The sequence below is a fragment of the Glycine soja genome, chromosome 10, assembly GCF_004193775.1.
Source record: "Glycine soja cultivar W05 chromosome 10, ASM419377v2, whole genome shotgun sequence".
Lineage (NCBI taxonomy): Eukaryota > Viridiplantae > Streptophyta > Magnoliopsida > Fabales > Fabaceae > Glycine > Glycine soja.
Genome location: NC_041011.1, coordinates 48,718,579 through 48,739,526, shown reverse-complemented (window position 1 = coordinate 48,739,526; position 20,948 = coordinate 48,718,579). Strand labels below are relative to the sequence as shown.

Genomic DNA, 20,948 nt, shown 5'->3' with positions numbered 1-20,948 from the left:
AATGCTAAAATTTAATCATAAAAATTTTGTGGATCTAGTTTCTTATTAATGAGTTTCAGTTATGATTTTATAGTTTCTAACACTTGATAGGAGTATTTCAAATGAATTTTATCTGCCTTTCACTCTTCCTATTATCTTCGGAAGACTTAACCGGAAGCAGGAATAGCATAAATTAGCAACGACGTGGGCGATATTCTCTCTTGACAGTATGACAATGAATAATTATTACCTCTCTATGGACATGTTTTTAACCTATCTTGCATTTTTTTTACCTGGTTTCACATGCAGCATTTGGTGTCATAATCACCCTTAAATTATTTAGCAAAAGAAAAAGAAAAAGTCGGCGTCCTTTTCCTGTAACTAATAACAATTATTTAGAGAGGTGATCTGCAGGGGTGGCAGAATTACACCCACCTCTGAACAGCTTGTACTCCAATTACTTAAATTTGTTTAATGGGATTGCAGATGCTTCATCCCTCAGCTGCTCTTTATGTTTCCTTTTCTGTGAGCACCTAAAGGCTAAAGTTGAGACTTTGGATGGAAAAAAAAAATTTGAGTGGTCTTGGCATCCTTATACAAAGAGTGCAAGCAGCAACTTTGGACCACTCTACTCACAAGATTCTTGTACTGTACTTAATAGTTATATCTTTCTCTGTCATATCCTTAATAAGGACCCGTTAAAAAAATCATGTACCTATATGTATGTAGGGTTCTTAGGGAACGCAATCCCCAAACACTCCTCCATCTTTGCCAGTGGATTCTGGACATAACACAACCCAAAGTGTTTTTCTAGGAAGGCCCTCAATAACACCTAACTCAAGGTAAAACAACTAAAAGGCTCACCAACAAAAAGAAATATTTACTTAGTTTTTATAAAGTAAAAAAAGGTCACATTTATCAGGAAAAAAAATGTTAAATATGTTTGTAAAAAAACTCAATATATAGTTCTCTCATTTAAAGTAAAAACATTTTTTTTAGATTTTACTTATTGTTGAACCGATTCTTTTCTCAACAAACAACATTCAGCAAAAACTCTGACCATCAAACCACATTTTGAAAATTTATTTACTTGTGATAATACCAGTTTAGTTTACGAATAGTGGAGTATTAATTGTGACCTTCAGTCAACAGGCATTGGTGTTTTTATGTCACAACAAGTGCAGAGAAAAATAGACCTATGGCAATTTTTCTAGACACCAGTGTCTTGAGTAGTAGACTGCACATGGGACAGAAAAATTCAATGAAAGCGAAGAATGGAAATATCTTTTTGGCTTAAGATGCTGCTGTGCTTGCTTTAACATGGGGGTGGTGATGGTGCCTATTCCTTTTCTTTCTCTTGTCTCTATTTTTTCTACCTTCTGACTTTGTTGGCAGTTTTTGCTACATTGGTATAACTTGAGAGAGATTGAGACCCCCAAATAAAACCAATTGGAGCATGCTTTCCTCAAATCAAATGCGGACCACCTCTTTCCTCTGGGTTTGAGCCAGCTTGTTTTGTTGCAAGCTTGGGGCATATATACACTGTGGACCCTGATGTTGAGACTTAATAGTAATTTTTCCATTCTAGGCAACAATTACAATTTTGGCACAGAAATCTAACTTTCTTAACACAATACTTTACTGGGACAATTAAATATATGCTATCATCTATGGCAACATTATATTCCCCCCTTAGCTGTATGTTACCCTCCCATCCCATATTTTATATTTGTATTTTTTTATTTCTTTAAATCACATTACTGTCTACTTAACTTTCACCCACCCCCTCAACATTTTAAATTGTGCATACATTTCTCACATTCTGTCAATCTACTCGCCTATTGTTTTTTTTTTTTCCTTTCTAATATATCTGTTTGGTCCCCTAATAGTTTTTGGTTTTAAATTCATGTCTTATATTTTAATAGTTCTAAAATGATCTCTTAAAGAATTTTTTTTATTAACACATTTATTTTTTTATTAGTTTTAATTCAAACGACATTAAACCAATGTAACCAGTCAGTCAATTGTGTCTCCTCTGCTGTGGAATGCAATGGTCACGTTGGTGGAGTCCTGAATGACGCCAATGGACTAAATTCTTTTGATGTGAACTTCGCCGATGGTTATAATCTCTCCATAACCGTTGAATTATAAACGAAATTAATGCTAGAAACTACATCGTCACGAGAATCGAACGAGTTATAGTAGTCAGTGACTTAAGTTTAACGTCGTTTAAGTTAAAACTAACAAAAAGACCAATGTGTTACTAAAAGGTTTGGATAGAAAATTTCAACTAAGGAAAGTAATTTATCAGATAATTTGAATTTTTGTAATTTAGAATTTATTGTGTGGATGTTTTTTTATGAAGAATTTAAAATTTTGAAATTTTAAAACAAAATTTTAAACAACTAAAAATCTGGAATTTCAATTTCTTTCTAAAAGGTGAGAAATTGAAATTCTCTTCTTACAATCTTCTTCAAGAAATATTATTTTAACTCTTAAAATATCGATAGAGTGTGAGCATAGAGGAGGAACACGTATAACTAGCACATCAATCATATCTTCTCTTTTTTTTCATTCATTTTTTCATCTCATAATTTTAATTTTTTTTATCCAAACACAAAATTTTGAAAATAAAAGAATTTCAATTGAAATATTTGAAATTCTTAAAATTTAAAATTTTTCAGAATTTTAAATTTCCATATCCATTAAAATTCAATTTTTTAAGGAATTATTTTATAACTTTTAAAACATAAATGACTAATTTAAAACCCAAAAATAAGTTAGGTACCAAACATATATTTTAGCCTTATATTTTCTTGAAAGAAGTTATTATGTTTGATCCCTAAATTAATTTGACAATAGTTTTGTAATAATCAACACTCAACATGTAATAGTTATCAGTAATAGATTTTATGGTAGCCTCTTATTTTCTCATTGCCATACAACACTTTAAAAAAATACGTATAAAATGATCTTTAAGGTTATGGTTGGTGCAAGACTAGGGAGACGACCAATGACACTATGGCAGCAAGCAACTAATCCAACATCATGATTATGAATGTCTTCTTAATTTTGTTACTATTATCTGTTGGAAGGAAAAGAATATTTGTCCAAAAAGTATGTCTCATATTTACTTGCTTTTTGCTTTTTATAATAAGCAGCGTCTCTTTTTATATAATTTCTTTCATACGGACAGGAATAATATCATTGAAACAATTTACACTTACAAATATAAAATTACGTGTTTAGTTGTTAACAAAGTCAACAACAATTAAGCGAACAAGAATGCAGAAGTTATAAATAGTGACGATCGATATCCACACGTAAGTACGTACTAAGTAACTTGGGCAATAAGTTCCTCAACGGAAAAAAAAAAAACAGAATCATGTTATTCATATAGTAATACTTTTTTTTTTTCTATATCTCGATCTCCATCATAAATTCACCATATTTCATACCTTTTTTTCTCTCTCAGTTTCTCTCATTATTTAATTTTTTTATATAAATAACATTATTACAAAAAAAAAACTTCGAATATCCAATCTTCCATTCCTATCGAGTTTTTTTTTTTTTTATTATTCCTATCGAGTTTTAGGTAGCCTTATATCATATTCTACAATTTTTTTAAAATTCAAATTTTGATTTCTCTCCTATGTTTTTCAACTTGTGTATAACAAGTCGTCATGTGGCTGATTGACAGATCAAGGAATTTTTAATTTTGTGGAAGAAATTTATATTTATAAATTAACTTTTTAATTTATGTATTATGCACAGTAAAATTTTATTTTTTTATACTTTAAATGTAAATAATAAATAATTTTAATGAATAAATATATTTAAATTTATAGTTTATATTTTAGATTTGCAATAAACAATTTAAATTATGACATAAGATAGTTTTAATTATTGGTAATTTCTTTTGAAAAAATATTGAAATTTAATTTAAAAATAAATTGAGAGTGATAAACAATTAGGAAGTTCAAACATGCATATAAAGATAAAAGAAATATAATTTGAAATGGTTAACAGTGAATTATTTTGAGAAATTATAGAGATAGTGTGTGAAATGTAATTCCAAAAAATATATTAAAAATGACTAACTGAGTGAGTAAGAAAAATAAAATGGGATAGTAACAAATTTAATTGTAAAGACACTGTAAATTGATTTTTAATAAATTTTAAATTATAGGTAAAACAAATATTTTAACTTATGAAAATAATTTATATTTATATACTATATTATATTAAAAATGCAAGGGCATCTAGATTTTTGCGTTAACATATTTTTAATTGTAGTCCTACTTATATTTTACATGAAATAATGAGTTTATTCCTTAAAAAAAAATTAAAAAAATTGTTGGAGCAGTTGCCACAGTCATAAACGTGAATCCGTCCGTGATTGGCTTACATACTAGAGAGAATAATTTACTTGCAGACTGAATAAACTAATTTATCTAATTAACTAAGCTGACTAAAGTTTAATTATGGTAATTCATATAAGTATGATTAATGAAAGGAGAGTAGCTTAATTGGAAAGATTCAAAATATAAATATTGTTAAAAAAACATAAATATCTTTCATATTTTAAATAAGGACCTTGTTAACCTTTTTAGGATATTAATTAAATAATTTTTAAAAAAATTGTAAAAATTACAAGAATATGTAAAAAATAACAAATAACACAATTTTCTGTGTCTTAGTAAAAATATCTTTAGTAAAAAAACATTGTCATGATATAAAGTTTAGCTTGGGATATGTGCAGGCCTAGCTTCACTTAGTTAGTGATCTAGCTTATATATATGGTAGTGCCTATACTCGACGCGAGATGATACCAAAAATAACGTAAACACTTGCAGATATATTTCCCGTTTTAGAAAAAAAAAATGTGGAAATTTAGTTTTAAACACATCGATATTAATTTCAAGCAAATTAATATAAAATTTTACTTTTTTATATGTATAATACTGGAAATCTATATCATACATGTTTCTCAATCTTCATATTCTCATGAAAAAAAATGAAAAATTTAATTTCTCATATGAATATTTATTTTAAATAACTTTTCACTTTCTTCTCATTCAACATAGTATATTTATTTATTTGATATTTTATTTTTAAATTAAAAAAATTTAAAACATTCCTAAAAAATAGAAAGATGTACCAAACATTTTTGGTAGGAATAATATTATGCCCCTGACATTCCAAGGATGATTTTTACCATTTATAATAATTTTATTCGGTTCAAATATGATATCTTCATGGGAGCTTTATATAAAAAATATGTACATTTTTCAGATTAAAAATAGAGTATTAATAAAATCGTCAAATTTTAAAAGTATATTGATGATGAAAATGCTAGAGCATCTCTAAAAGAAAATATATGGAGAAAAAAAAAGATACGTTAACTATATGATGTTCTAATAATATACAAAATGATCTATTAACACGTAAAGTTTTATGAGTATTATGTGCATAATATAAACTTTAATAATTGTTTTGATGAAGAAAAAAAATATAAAAGTACTTATTAGTGCTAGACCAGAAAATGTTTGCGTAATACACAATTTTTTATTTGATGCTAATAAATATTTTTATAAATGATCTGACACTAGCTACAAAAATATCTAAATCAGGGTTTAAATACATTTAAGTATTTCAAAATATAGTGATTTTTATTTTATTTATTGTAAATTTTTTTAAAAACTATTCTTATAATATTGTTATCTCTTGATTTTTTTATGTTCTAATAGTAGAGTCTACAAACAAAAATCACTTTATTTTGTAAGGAAGTAAAAAGTAAACACTAAAAAATATACTATTAATTTGTAAAGACAAAAAAACCTATATTTATAAGTACATAAAACAAAAACTGATATGTTTTATAAGTACATAAAACTATATTACTGTTGAGAAATCAAAATAAGTAACGAAAAATATTAAAATATTTTAAAAAAGTATATACAGCAATTAAAAAACAAAAAACCATTACATTTATAGAAACTTTTGACAGATTTAATTTGATAAAATGTTCATATTTTTTTATGATTTTAATTATTAATTTTTCATCAGCAATTACATCTATTCGCATTTTTTCCTCTCAGAAATGTGTAACTCTTATTTTGAAGGAATCAAATCCCAACTGCATTTGTAATAATAATAATAATAATTGTATGATATTTTTCTCTTCACTTATGGTTTAAATTTTAAACTAATAATAAAACCCTGAAGCCTAAATTTAAGTTAATTAATAAGTAATGAAAATTAAGCAAATTTAAAATCTTGTTTTTTCCTCTAAAGTAAATGCTTTATCTGCATATATTCGAGTATATATAACGCTACTGTTGTTATGTGCATATAAGGCATACAATTCTGAATATTTATTAGTAAATTCAGTTGGGTTAGTGACGAATTGCGCAGTGAAACATAGACAAGTAGAGGATGATGATGATGTTTTATTTGCAAGATACCAACATTGCCTTTGGTGACCAGCCAATAGATAGTGAACATCGAAAAGACAATAATCAGAATAAAATCGATCCAGGCATTTTTATAGCCCGAGAATTCTTGTCTCTAGAACCCTATCATCAGACATTAACTACATGATTGCTAGTAATTAATGTTTATATATTGGCAGAGAATAAAAGAATACTACAAGCCAGTAATGTTTTTAAAATGCAGATGTATAACTTATCCCAGATAAAAATGTGCTAAACAATCTTTTAATAGGTGATTGATGTTATTTGTATGTACTTAAAAATAATTGGTACGATTTTCTTAATATATTGCACTCATAATTTTAGATGGAGTTCTTTAACTCCAATTTTATCCGCCGAAATAAGTTGGAAAACTCTTTTAAAATTGCTCCATGTAAAATTATTAATTAACCTGACAATTAATATACAATTTTTTACTAGAAATAATTTTATCCAAGTATGATATAATTAGTCATTAAACTTTTTATATTTCTCACAATTCTAACTTTTAATTAACTCATGCTTCTTTCTCATGATTAAAAGACACATATATCCTAAAAAAATACTTATACATATGATTTATATGTCTTTTTCTGCACATAGGTGCACTCTAAGCTCGTACCTTATGTATAGAGTTTAGTGATTTTTATTTTTTTTATGTATAGGAGTCAAACTCAAGAATAAAAAAATTATAATAATTTATGTATATTAATTGCTCATTTAATTGACTTGAGCTAGATCTCTTTAGTAAAGTTTAATGACTTTGAAAAAAAATATTTAGTTCTTTTTTTTTGTTTAAATTATTGATATATAAGACACTTATTCAAGTAAAATAAATATACAATATGATGAGATAATTTTTCCAATAATATGTGCTGTTAAAATCACGTGATTAGTCCGGATTTATTTTTCGTGAGGAATCGGTTAAGGATAAAAAAAAAACACTTTTATACTAGTTAAGTGAATCCCATCCGTTTCAAGTATTTAGAAAGCGCGCCATGTTGTTTTTAATGAGACAAAAACACCTTATTTCTTTGTTGCAAGCTTCTTACAATTTTGAGCTCTTATTTTGAAATTATCTTAATAATAAGTCTTCCAATTATATTGCGTAGTAATTAAAAAATGAAAAGGATGGAGGTTGACGTAGCAATCACATGAATTTCTTTTGAAAAAGTTAGTTCCTTTTTAATTTTTTTTAAATGATGAATAAAGTATAATTGCGCTTAAAGTTTTACAAAAAGTAAATAAGTATCAAATAAACCATGCATGTGTAATGTGATTCTCTCTCTCTCTCTCTCTTTTTTCTTCCTATATTCTCTCATTAACACTTTGGCTAAATCTTACTTTAGTCCACCTTGCACCATTCTGATTTCACAGAAATCATAGCCGCCACCTCCACATATAAAATACCCATATAAAATACCTAGTCCAAATAAAATATAGAATACTTATTCGGTATATATCAAAGAATCTTTTAAGAAGCTATATATTCTTGCCACATACAGTTCCACGTGCTTTCCTTTCCTTCATCGATATCAATCAAGCAATCCATTAGAAATATTTAAATAAATATTATTTTTTAGTAAATGTGTAATAAAATTTTTATATTATTAATCAATCATAAATTTTTCATAAGAATTCACTAACTTTTATAACTATTATTTTAAAAATTATATCTATTATAATTTTTAATTAACTAATATTTTTTTTCAAAAACAATGCATAAAAATTAAACTCGTTTTCCTTTCTAAATGGGTGTAATAAGTTCATATCTTGACCTTTTAAGCATTTAAAAACTTATATTATAATATTAGAGCAAAACATACGTATAACACTTTTAGGTAGTGTTAGTTACTTTATTAATGATTTAAAATTTAATGAGTATAAATTATAAATTAAATATTTTAATTATTATGAGTATGTATTTATCTAAGTTATACATAAATGCAAATATATTTATCATGTTATCATTTTTTAAAGGATACATTTATATGAATTAGAATGATATAGACATTTGTAATATAATTATTTTAAAATATACATTAATATCTAAAATTATCTATAACCTAAAACATATCTATTAATTATTACAATATCTAATGTGGTTATGTTAGAAATATTTTATGTTGATGCAAGTTAAAGTTATTCTTATATCATTCGATAATTATTATATTAGATAAGCATTTTACAAAAGTTACAATCAGATGCTTATTAGAAGTTTATATTATATAAATTATATCTATAAAATATTTTATATCATAATGCAAAACAATTTAGTTATTCGTTAATATTTTTTAAGAATAACATTATATATTTTTAGAATATATCAAAATAAGCAACCATTTATACATTATTAACATTATTATTTTTATTTAATTGTAACGAAATTTCATAAAGAAATTAAGATAATAAAAAATTATAATTCAATGCTTATATAAACAAAATGACATTAATGTATTTGGGTTTATTAAATGTGGTACGACTGTTAAGTGCCTGGTTGATATCAAGTAAATGGAACAAATAGCGTCCATTCTATTTATTTTGCAATTAATTTGTGAGTATATTATAGTGTCATCTTTTAGATGCTCTTAATCTACACATACCAAAGGGAAAACGACTAGTAACGTAGTATATACGTACAGACTGTAATTACTTCTTCTCTTCCCTTTTCAATTCTTACCAGCCACTATAAAAATAAAAAAAATGGTGCATTTAAAACACATAAGCTATAAAATAGATAATGACATATATACTTTAGATCTATCATGTCACTACTTGTATCTATAAGAAGGAAAAGGTTTTCAGATAGCATTAAATATTTATAACTAATGAGTCATTTTCCTAATCACCAGTATCAAACGTTTCCAGTATGTAGTATATATGCAGCTGGCACCTACCAGATCCAGCACAAGCAAGTATTCGACAAATGGCAAATTTGCATAACAGAAAAAAAAGAGATACTTAATTAATTTTTGTTTGGTTGAGATGCTTTTTTATTTCTTCTTCTTCTTGATATGCATGATGTGTGAACTAATGCAAATGTCTATGTAGCCATGCAAATGGTCCCCTCATTCCTTTGGCTCATGTTCACTGCTTTCCTTCCTCATCAGTGACATTAAGAGATAGAGAGAGAATGTGAAAGGGTTCCCCACTTCCTTAGTACGCAGCTCAAAAGTTATTAATGCATTTTGTAATATATATGTATATATAGAAAAACACTCGCTATCTTGTCTGCAAACTGCATGGTGGTGGTGTTGGCGTGACAATATTCAATTTACATCACTAGGGACCACTTTTTACCTCTTTTAATTTGTTTTCATTTTAATAACTTCTCCAATGGCTTTACACCCTCCCCTAATATTCCGTTACTTATAGATAACAAATATTAAAAGTTAAAACAAATGGTGGGAGGCAAAAAGATTATAATCAATAAATAAATTAAATTAAAAGGAACCCTTCAAATTTTCACATAGAGTCTTTCTTGATTTCTCTTTGATCGCTGCTATATATAATAGTGACTCTTCCTACTCTCTTCTCCATCCAAACCCTAGCTAGCAAAAGCAGCAGTTAAAACCTCCCTTCAATTTCCGATCTCATCATCATCATATACATCATCACCTTTTAGAACACTTGTTCTTGTTCTTCCCAATATCTGTCTACCATCATGCACCACTACCAGTTGAAGCTGCCAGCATGATCTTAACTTCCCTCACTTGCTGTGGAAAGATCAGATCATGTGGCAGTTTCACCTAGTAGTTGTTGGCCGCATGAACCCTAGTTTAATAATTTGTTAGTTCTGATGCCTTCCTCTCTGTTTTGTGTTTAATTATGTCTGTGCCCTCTTGGATTTTCTTTGCTTGTTTGTAATTTATATAGCAGAACAAAAGCGTGACTAGTGAGGAACGGATTCTCATCTTATTTTCTCTCATCTGGGTTCTTACTTCTTATTCTTAGTCAGCATAGCATATATAACTGATAGCTCATTATTTTCCCCTTAATTATTTTCTTGGATAAGACAAGGATTCTGGATGAGATATTCTTTAATTATTTATTTTTTTCTTCTGCCACTGCGTGAAATTGAATAAGCTATAGGTGCTAAATCTTAATTGTATGATTGTTAGGGTTTAGGGGGACAGGAATTGTTTTGCGTGGCTCGGTGCAATGCATTCGTGATTTCGAGATCCAATCCGTGCTTCGGTGTCTGAGCCTCCATTACATTGGAATTGTAATATACCTTTTTTTTTGTTAAATTTATCTGTTGGGGCTTCTTTACCATTAGTGTCTTTTTTTTTTCAATATTGGTGATGATAATGGCAGTGAAATTCTGTATTTAGGGTTCATGATGAGGGTTGTGTTTTGTGTACTTTCTGGATTTCCTAAGATACTCTGAACTCTTTAACTACCTAAAATTTTCTTTTCTTTTGTTTTCTCTTTCTTTTTTTTTTTTGAAGAGGGTCCAATTAGTTAATTAGAGAGAGATTATTGAGAGAAAAAGTCAAATATTTTAACTTAGTGATTTTTCACCATGACATTTTGGGATTAACATGTACACATTACCTTTCTCAATTTATATTTGTTCATTGCTTGGTTAACTTGAGTGTGCGAGTGTTGAATAAACATTGATGTAGGTACTGCAAATCTGTAATTAATACATGGCTCACACGGTACAGGTGAGTCATATATATCTACTTTAAGCCAATTCATTTTGCTTCATATCTGAGAAAGATGCTCAAATGAGACAAAATAACTATTCCATTGCTGAAGTCATGGTAGATTCTCAATATCTCAATGTACTTTCCTCATCTTACTAGGATCTGAGTAGACTTTTGGCATAGGTTTTTGATTTTGATCTTTTTCCTACGTGATGAGGCAATAATGTGCTTTGTATCCCAAAGAGAAAAAAAAAAATCCTCCAAGTGAGTATGATCAGATCATAAAGAAGAAATAGGAAGAAAACAAGCAATAACAAACTTTACTAATTTACTTCTACTGTTTGCAATCATCTGTTGAATTGAAAATTGATCTTCCTTGGAAGAATCTCATATGGATAATCAATTGATTTCATCATCACCTTCATGATCTGCAAGGTTTCTGACAACAACAAATATATATGAACACATGAAGTCATGAACCACCATGTCTTCATAATATATAATAATATATATATCATCGGTTGTGTTATATTTGTACATATGTGCAGTTTCTTTCCCTCTCTTTTTTATCTTCTTTGTTCATTTTGGTTCTCACGGGGTTTTCTTTGGATTTAAAGCCTCCTCTTTTTTCCTTCTTTTATTTCTCTCTCGGTAAGATTCCACATAGCTTTTAATCTGCTACAAGTACCTAAATGACATGTAATAGGTCAGTGGTTTGATTCTCTCAATTCTTTCCGTATGTCTTTTATATGTCAGTTATTCCTCGGTATATATTACATAATTACCAGAGATGTTAGCATAAATCTCTATATTAACTGTTACTTGAGTCATGCATTACTGTTAGATATATAGACAGGTGTATTCAGAATGAAATCAGAATAAAGCCGATTAACATAATGAAGCATATGCAGTTATCTGGCTACTTTAGTTTTTCAGGGAAGGCACTTATATCAAGATAATTTATCACACTGAAGGTGACTGGATTATACAATCACAATCTCTTGATTCGACAAATATAAAGTTCATACTTAAAGTTTGAGCATATATGCATATATTTTAGCTGTGAATTATTTAACTGGTGATTTCTAAGTAAGACAAGTTTAAGTTAAATCGTTGTAGGATCCCTAAAATATTCTTTATATGACTAAGAGTAGCTCACAGGTCTTTTACGTAACAATTCCTTTGTATTATTGTTGTATAATTAAGTGTTTGTTTGTGCTTGCACTCTCAAAAACTATGTATTCGTGTTAATTGAAGGTATAATTTGAAGGCTCAGTTAGTACTTGCCATAGACCTCATTTGTGTTGTATATATTTATATATACTGCTTAGAGCTCTGACTGGTACCGTATATTCTTAAATCACTTACTAGTTACCACATTGATTAGAAATGCATTCCTTTGTTGTCGAAATGTTGCAGTCACAAATCACAATATATAATATTCTACAGTGGATGCCTCATTTGTTTGGTTTCAAATTAAATAGTTTCTTTGAATTGAAATAGTACGGAATGAAATCTAGACTATGAAAACCATATGTAAACAAAAGCTTCTGTGTGAGCCTATATTTGCCCCTTTACTTAATGGTCAGAGAGCATATAAATGAGGGGTAGCATTCAATTTAGAATTCATAATTATGATATCAGATGCAGAATGTCACGTGATGCGAAAATTGTCTTAATTTCTTTTGGTCCCCCTCCATAAAAATTTAACTTAACAATTCTTATGTTCAAGGGGCAGTTTTCTCTCTGATCAATTAAACTTCCCTCATCATGAAGAATGGTTCATGAAATCCTATCGTGAAGTTTTATTAATTAATTACCTGAATTAGCTAAAACCTCCCACTCTCTTGGGTTAATGCTTGCTGAAAAGTTTAAACACTTTCATGTACCAATTTTTTTTTTAAACACTTCCTAAAATTGTAAAAAGAAAAAACAGAGAGCTAGAGTAATTAATTAAGGTGGTTCGGAAGGAGGAAAGGGAGGATGTTTCACAATTGAGATATATTATTCCTATAAAAAATTTGTTAAACACTTTTTTATGGTACAAGTACAATTTTTCTTTTTTATTTGAATGGATGCATGCTAGAATTGAACAATAAATTCTATGAAATGAAAGAAAATTTTCTCCGAAGTACATTTATACATGCTTAAAGGAAGCAAGTAACCCTAGCTTAGCTATTTTGTGATCTTCAGACTTCAGCTTAATAACAAAATTTGGAAAGTAGGTGGCTAAGCTGATGCTTATTTCAAGATATATATACCGTCAGTAATGAGTAATCCATCAAATAAGTAATAGAAAAATTCAAGATAATAGTAAAAAAAAAAACAGATTAGATTTTTAACTGTTTTGTGATATAAAACACAATAATTAAGTGTGTTCAACAACAAAAAATATTCGTATAAAACTAGATATTTGCTGGTTGTTAAATATGTTATGTTTTTTTTAATCAGATTAAATATGTTATATATGTTACTTGCATTATACAATGGATAATGGGAAAGGGAATGTATATTGGTTATTGAGCTTAACAAATAGAGACTAAATTTAATATAATATGTACATAGGAAATAGCTCATTAAAATTATGTTATTATATAAAATTAAGCATATATGCCTATGGCCCGAAGGTATAATATATGAAGGCAAATTTCATAAAAAGGTCCCCTACTTTTGGAACTTTAATTTGTTTATTAAAATTCCATTACGAACCCAACCATATATAATTTGTTTTATCTTTCTTTACTTATATACCAGCCATTGAGAATCAGGAGTTACGTACAAAAAAGTGGGAATTATTTATTTTAAAGGCATAGGACTTGATTCTGAACAGTTTGATCCCTATTGAGTGGAGTTGCCAAAAGCAATAAATTTTTAGATTGAGAGAAAAAAGAAAAATTGAGAATGATAAAAAATAAAAAAAGAGTTGGTGTTCTGATAAGTGTTAGTTTTTAATAAGTTCAAATACATTTATATATGATTTCATTTTTTTTACTGTAAATTAGTCACATTTATGTTATTGTCGCGTAAAATAGTGCTTAAAGATTATTTTTGTGGTATAGTGGATATAGAAAATAAAAATTATCTACAATGTGTTTGGACTGTGTGGTGTCCAAAAATCACAACCCCTTAAAAATCTGCAGCAAGCTAACGTCCGAGAATCATTCCTTTGTGAAACACCCCACACGGCACACACATGCACCAGAAGCATAAACTACCACCATGGCACCATCCCTACCTATAAGCTAAAGTCTCTACAGCTACACCATTATTATATATACTTTGACTATAGGCATGCATGATAATTAATTATATAACAATATCACCATCCCTATCTTGGTGCAAAACGTCATTGATCGATATTCCATTCTATAGTTTAAAGAAAAGTTCCAACTGATCGAACATGTAATAAATCACCATATGGGTGGATGATGCATAAACCATTTTCCCTTAGTAAAAAAAAAATGTTATTTTATGTTAGATATATACAAAGCGTATGCTTGGTTTATGATACACCCAAAAAAAAATCTAGCACATTCTAAGTTAAACCAAACATACTTTTTTTAACATTTCTCTTTTAACTCTTTACTATTAGTTGAAATCTACAATTAAAAGTTATGAAATTATAAGTGAAACTTATTAAATATAAAGTGAGAAATTTTGTAATTTAATATATTTTAACTAATTATATATATATATATATATATATATATATATATTAAATAATATGTTACAAATATTTTTCTTAAAAAGTATTTTTACGAAATTAATCAATAACCATAAGAGCATTGACTCCCTTAAAAACTTAAGCATTTAAAAATGCTTGTGAGTAAAAAAATGTGTACCTTTAATTGTAATAATTAAGTTTTTTTTTACTTGCTGTGAAGTTATTTAGTTAATAAATATGTAACCTATATAAGTTTAATATATTAACATAGAGCATAAAGTAATTTTAATGTTGTTTGTTTTTCAAGAAATAAAAAAAAAATTCACTTGCTCTCAAAATAAACAATTACTTTTTTTAGTCGGAGCTCAAATAAACTATTCGAAGAATTATTTTAAATTGGTAAAACAATATTTGCCAGCCATGTACGCTGGTCCATAACCACAATGTGCTTACAAATTAATGGCTTGCTATTGGTCTCTAATAACTTTTAAAATCCATGAAAATGATCATTTTATCCCTCGGTTTAAATCCAGCACACATACACAACAAAAGTATAGTTTCTCATACAAGATCTCAATTATAGTATCAGGTTGCTATTGTATTTTTTTAAAGTTGAAATAAATATGTAAGGAAAAGGTGATTTCGCATACAAAATTTTTGAAAAATAATCATGATTTTGTTTCAAATTTTATATGCGAAATCACGTTTTTATTAACAAACACACAACAAAAACATATTTGCGTGTGCAAAATCTCAAATTTTGTATGCAGAATTACATTTCCGTTGTATTACATGAGTACAAATAAAATCTAAAACGAAACGTTTTATATTTTGTTTGCTCCCTTACACTACAATAGAAGCATGATTTTGTAGGGAGGACATTTTCAAGAAAAAAGTTTCAACTAAATTGATAGAGGTCAATAACAATGCCCAAATTGCCTATATGTCTCATTATCTTCGCCATTCCAAAATAATATATGTTGACATGATTTGTCAATGTATCTTTCAATGCAACCCTTTTATAGTTTTATACAAAAAAGAAAAAGAAAAAAATACACTACTAAAAAAAGTGATTATCACGACGATTTTGATGAACTTTTTATGACTGTTTTTAATTATTTTTAAAGCTGACATCGTAAAAAATTGACTTTCTATGATAATTCTCAAATCATCTTAGAAATCATTTTCTGAAAAAAAAAAAAAAATTCAAAGAGAACTTTTTAAGCCGATTCTTCAAAAAATCGTCTTAAAATATCTTATTTTTTTAAAAAAATAAAAATATTTAAAAATTTTAAGACAATTTTTTAATAGACTTTTCAAGATAATTCTCAGAAAAATTATCTTAGAATGTCAAAAAAAAAATAAAAAATAAAAGAAAATTTAAAAATTAGAGGATTTTAACAATTTAAAACTCCACTTTCTAATATAACTTTTTAAAGAATCGTCTTAAAAATTAAAATTTATTATTTATAAATTAATTATTTAAAAATACAATATTTTTATTTCGAAACAAGGTCATTGTTTATAATATGTTAAAATTAAAATATAAACCTAAATTTATTTTATGTTTATTTAAATATAATTAAAAAGTTATAAATATCTACAAATTATAATTATTTCAAAAATTGAATACTGAAATTACAAAAGAGACAAAGTTAAGATCGGACCAATAATAGAGAAATTACAAAATGATGAAGTGCTCAGTGTAACCAATAACAGAGAAACTCCATTGGTCCTGCATGAAGCAATATTGCCATAACAACTCCACTATTCTCCATAATGGAAGACGTGATGCCCCAGATAATGTATAGCATCCCAAGTAGTATAATAATCCATTGAACAATATTTGGTCATCCCTGCACAAATTAAAATAAATAATTCAAAAGAGCAAGTTAAATCAACCTAATAAATGATCAGAATATAAAATAATCTTTGTTTCTTTTCTCATTTACACATTTTCTTTCAATGATTTTTATGTGCTTGTGTTACATGCTCACCTGTTACGTACCGAAGGAAAATTATTTTCTTGACACCCTGCGAATACAATCTTTAATTGGAAAAGGGAAGGTACGTATATGTATGATGTAATGAATAGAAAAGAAAAGGGATTTTTCTTGACATGCATCCTGCTAATATTTATTTATTTTCATAAATATTCTACAACTATTTTAAATTTAAAATAAAAACTTATCTTCCCTTCAATATAATTTCCATCAAAACACCAAAAATAAAAATCCATCTATGCATTAGACTTATATATATCAGAGTTGAATGAATAGATATATAGGATAAAAGAAATGTCTAGATTCAAGACATATATTCAGTTTATTTATATCATATTTGACATTACTTTTTTTTTTTCATTTTATATGTTATATAGTAGTATAAAAAAATATAATTTAACATTAAATTAAATTAACTAAAAACAGAAAAATTCCACAATATTTTTCCCCTCCCCCTTTGGGAAAAAAGAATTTTGCTTGTAGCCCCCTAACCTATAACCTATTCCCCCTCCTCCCAGAGCAAGAAAGCTACTTTCTGTCATACTAATTTATTCTCTTCCTTTTTCTAACATCCTTTCCCCAATCAAAGTGTTAGGGTCCTAGCCATGAGGTACCACCCTTGGAGTGAGATACAACTTATAATTAACCAGAACTACAAAAGTTAACTAAATCTGTTTGTTTTTTATGGAAGCGTACTGTGGTGTTTTGAGGACCATTAATTTTGTTTTTTTTTTAAAGCAAAAAAGATATATTGATGTATGGCACCAGAAATGCCGTAACATTTACAAAAGATATCCACTTGGTTACAAGGTATTTATTGCATAAGATAAGAATAAATACCACATAACCAAAGTTTTTCCAACATTAATTTTGGTTTTGTGGTGTACTATTCTGAGTACCTATCGTATATTTACTAATAAAATTCCCATGTTTTGTAAAGTGTCATGAATAGAATGTCTTAGCATTCAACTACTAAGACAAATTGATTTATCAGAGACTATAAAATATCTAAGGTATTTGGTTATGTTTGGCAAGCTTGGATAAGGACCTACTATTCCATGGACTAATATCTAAAACAAAAATATCATGGTTCTGTTATTTTTTTTTTTCTACGAAAATATTCTAGCACTCGGGTATATATAGACCGAGAAGAACATACGAAAAATATTATAGCACCCATACATTTAAAGAAAAGTGTAGAATTGAAGAATTCATGACTAAAATACCAGGGGTGATGAATCTGAGAAGGAAGCACTCTTCTCTGAGTGGCCTTAAGAACTAATTATCCATGAACCTTACTAACCAATAGTAGCTTGAGGGCTCTAGAGAAGGTCTCTTCTGCATCATTTGAAAATTGCATGTATATGGACATAACGCCACGATAAAGCGCCAACCTCTGCTTAATTCTTGCTCTGCAAATAGAGAAATCATAAATTTGTGGGTGCAATACAACATTAACTTAAGCACCTATACTTCACACCCTCCAAAAATTAGAAAGAAGAAAAAGCCTCCACTCTCCGACCTGCATAAAATCACAAACACAAATATCAGAGTCATGAATATGAATAAAATCAACTTTATCATTCAGAGACCCTCCTGGGAGCCAATAAAAAAACCAAAAATTGGAGCCATCATTCCCAAGATTAAGATTGAATCCATTTTGAAGCTCTAGATAAGCATTTTTAGGAACCTCCGCGTATAAGAGCCCTTGTTGTCCAGTCTAGACATAAAATTATCACTCGGATACTTTGAGTCAACTGAATCCACAACTTATCATGGGAATGCAAGGAGTCCCAAATCAACTTCCCCAAAGGGCCAATATTCTGCTCACGGGCCTTTCGGATAGCTAACCCTCCCCACTTCATAGGTTTCATAATAGTGTCCTAGCTAGCCAGATGAATCTTTCTATTGGTCGATCCACTCCAAACAAAATGCCTATTAATGGCGTCCAGTTTCTCGCAAACTTTGTTAGGCAACCATTGAACTTGCATAGAATAAATAGGCATAGAACAGAGAACTGACTTGACAAGAGTCACCCTCCCTGGCCTATTAGAAGGCGACCCTTCCAAGCTAGCAACTTCCTTTGAACCTTATCCATAAGCTCCTTAAATTGATTACTGGACACTCTCCCATGCACCATATTGAAACCCAAGTACTTACCCAAATTACTTGTAAATTTTATTTGAGAAATACCTTCAATCTTGTCCTTCCTGTGATTAGTGACACCTTTAGAAGCAAAGATTTTGGATTAATTAGCAAGATTAACCTGAAGACCAGAGCCACTGCAGAAGTTATCTAACATGTTCTTACTAAGCCTAATCTGGGAAGGCTTGCTTTAGAGAAGAGCAGGACATCATCCGTGAAAAACAAATAAGGCAAGGCCCACCTCTAGATAAAGAAATAGGGTTCCAAAGACCTCTATCCTTAGCATCCATAATAGAATGACCCATTCTTTCTAAGCACAACACGAAGAGGTACGGGGATAACGGGTCTCCTTAATGAAGCCCTCTCCTGTTGGGAAAAAGGGTAGTTTTGATACCATTCCAAAGAAGAAAAGTCACCAAGGAGGACACACAGAACATCAGATTTATGGTAGGTTCAGGGAAACCAAAATCAAACAGAACTTGCTTCAGGAAAGAACACTCCACCTTATCATACGTTTTATCCAGATCAAACTTGAATAAAACATCTCATTTCTTCTTCTTGTTCTTAGAAAAGCTATGTATGACCTTCTGGAGAATAATCCCATTATCAGAGGTTCCTCTTCCCGGAATGAAGCTATTTTGGAGAGGGCTAACACTGGGATTTAGGAGAGGTTTCATCCGATTAACAAGCACCTTGGAAATAAGTTTATACAAGACATTACATAAATTTATTGGGCGGAAATCTCTATAGTGCTTTGGATTGTCCACCTTAGGGATAAGCACCACCAAGGTTCCAGCAACCAGAGGGTCAAAGTTCCCAGAATCAAAAGTTTGCTTCACGAAATTCCACACATCATCTCCAACATCATCTAAGAATATTTTATAGAAAATCGGCTGGAATCGAAAAAAGGTCATGTTCTTGCTACCAAGCCTGACCTAATTCTCTCTCGACTTCTGATACTAAAAGGTTTCTTCCTGGAAAAACACGTTCTCATAAATCATAACACAATTTCTGATACAACTGCATAAGGAAGGCTGAGTCAACCGTGTCCAGAGCTTTCTCCAAACCCCTTAACCCTGCCTGCCTGGAGAATTCTTTTACGCTAAAAAATACAGCCAAACACCTCTTTGTTAAAGGTTATTGAGTCCTTTTGAACCTATTTCAGAGCTCTACAGCAAGCATTTTGCACAACATGGGGTAGTCTCTATGGGTACACCAAGCAACCTCCTCTAATCCTCTCTACTCAGGAGGACTTATAGTATCATTCGTATCCCCGATGGCCACCCAGGGATGCTGAAGGAGAAGATTAACAGAACGCAAATGATCCCACAACTGAGAACAAAGGTGAAGATTAGGACTGGCATACACTTCAGAGCACGTCCAAACTTCATTAGAAATTCTAACATCTACAAAGCCAATCAGCACATCATAATGCCCAAATACCCCCTGAATGGCCTTGCGCTTCTTCAACGGTGATGAGTGATGACTCTATAGCCCACACTAGTCTGTCTGGGCAAACAAGGTGTGGACTTTAAAGATAAACAACAGAGAGATAAAAACCAACCAAAAAGAACATCAATGGCCCTCTTGGCATCTTCGCACATGGAAACATCCTTCCGCTCCCCTGGGTCTGCAACCTGCATCTGAAAATCATGAGGTGTCTCCAGGGTCCAACATCTTTCTTCTCTCCTTCCTCCGTTAGGATCGATGGCAGTCATCTCAAGGAAAACCTAGGAAAGAGAAGAGAGGAAAGACACGTTAGCACTACTACTTGAAAATCTGCATTGAAAAATAATTTAAACATTAACATATTAACAAGGACCCCTTTTATATATGTATTCAGAAATGTAAATATATATTGCATAAAAAAATAGACTCCTAATTTTATTAAAAATATGTTTTATTATATTAAGCAAAAAATTTAATAAATCTTTAAAAAATTGTCTCATTTTTCCATCAGTTTACTCATGTATATCATCTATAATTTAATTTATATCTCTGAAAAATTATACATAAATATTTACACATAAGG

At 29.2% G+C, this 20,948-nt stretch overlaps 2 long non-coding RNA genes across 2 annotated transcripts; one reads left to right on the top strand and one right to left on the bottom strand.

Moving 5' to 3' along the window:
* Window positions 1–9,941: 9,941 nt before the first annotated feature.
* Window positions 9,942–12,379, top strand: LOC114370908. Its single transcript, XR_003657949.1, has 2 exons — window positions 9,942–10,241; window positions 10,574–12,379. It is a non-coding gene; the product is annotated as an uncharacterized LOC114370908 (long non-coding RNA).
* A 3,971-nt stretch (window positions 12,380–16,350) lies between these two features.
* LOC114369344 lies at window positions 16,351–19,656 on the bottom strand. Its single transcript, XR_003657611.1, has 2 exons — window positions 16,766–19,656; window positions 16,351–16,624 (listed from the first exon to the last, which is right to left on the bottom strand). It is a non-coding gene; the product is annotated as an uncharacterized LOC114369344 (long non-coding RNA).
* Between the last annotated feature and the right edge of the window lie 1,292 nt (window positions 19,657–20,948).